At 35.0% G+C, this 1,429-nt stretch overlaps 1 protein-coding gene across 1 annotated transcript in view; it reads right to left on the bottom strand.

Moving 5' to 3' along the window:
- LOC106678988 (motor neuron and pancreas homeobox protein 1) overlaps window positions 1-1,429 on the bottom strand; it is a 91,716-nt gene that overhangs the window by 49,916 nt on the left and 40,371 nt on the right. The window lies entirely within an intron of this gene.

Below are 1,429 nucleotides of genomic sequence, written 5' to 3'. Positions count from 1 at the left end.
TAAGTAAATCTGATGTAAGTTGTACAATGGCATGATACAGACATCTGGACAATATAGCAATTAATAGAACTCCAATAACATTTCTAGAGGAGAAATGGAATCATGGAAGGATTGGTATCTGGTTCTAGTACAAGAGCCCAAGAAGAGAAAAAAGGCAGTTATCACAGCCCAATTTTTGATTAATTTGATGAAAACTATGTATAATTTATGAGTCTGCCAAGTATACGTAGGGGCAATAAAAAATGGCGACTTTTTAAAAAGCTATATCTCAAGAACTATTGGAGGTAAATAGTTTTTTAACTTTTTTTTTAGTTTTTTATTTTAAGGCTAATATACTGAGCCAGTGGAGGCTGAGTAAGTGCACTAAAGCCGCAAACATTCAACTTGAGGGGAGAATCTGACCATTGCCAGAACTCCAATTGTCCATTTTTATTTTAATAAGTCTCTAAACCACTGCCGTTTCAGCCTTCGAGGTGGATGGTAGAGATGGATAGAACTGGATAAGAATTGAACCAAAGGATTAGGATTATTAGAAAGTTTTATGGAATTTTGAAAATTTTGTTGATATGAGGTTAAGAACAAAAATGATATGAAGGTCATGGTGTAGGGTTCTCTTGGAAATGTAATAAGGTGCATTGACTAAGGTTCACAGGTTGGATTATGATAGACATACAGATAGGTCTGAGTATAAATAATATTATAAATTAGAAGTTTGTTTTATATTGAGAAATGAGAGGTCCTTCTGACTAGTTGGTAAAGTTGGCTGAGTTGTATGTTGAGTTCTGCTCTTTTAAGTCTATTATCTTGGTTCCAGGTGAGTATTTTGTCTAAAATGAATCCAAGATAACGCACTGGGCTGGAAACAAGTGGGTTTGGATGATTTGGAAGTTTATCATGGAAGGATTGGTATCTGGTTCTGGCCAAATCGGCGACTTATGGAACATTTAAGCCCTTATGGATGACTTGATTTGTGACAAAATAAGGTGGATTAAGGATTTTGAATAGAAATGAGTAATTCGATGATTAAGTAGAGACCCAAAGTTTAACTACGTAAGTCAAGAAAGGCCTTATGGTCATATAAATGATTCTTTTGTAATTATTAGGAAATTTAGACCGTTTGTATAGTAAATGTTGTAATAGTCGGAATCGACGAGCAGTTTTCAGTCTTGAGTAAGTCATAAGGTTGGAACGTGTTGGAAACGTAATAAGGTGCATTGACTTTGGTTCATAGGTTGGATTTTGATAGATATACAGAGGGGTTTGAGGATAGTCTTATAAATTAGAAGTTCGTTTTCTACTGAGAGATGAGAGGTCATTCTGAGTTGGCTGAATCATATGTTGGGTTCTTCTCTTTTAAGTCTAGTATGTTTCCTCTCGTATCCAATCTTTACAATCCAAAATCCTTCGTAAAATCCTTCATGCTCCTTAC

Source organism: Halyomorpha halys, unplaced genomic scaffold (genome assembly GCF_000696795.3).
Source record: "Halyomorpha halys isolate HHAL.00 unplaced genomic scaffold, Hhal_1.1 Scaffold171.1, whole genome shotgun sequence".
Classification (NCBI taxonomy): domain Eukaryota; kingdom Metazoa; phylum Arthropoda; class Insecta; order Hemiptera; family Pentatomidae; genus Halyomorpha; species Halyomorpha halys.
This window is presented reverse-complemented; position numbering and strand designations above follow the sequence as displayed.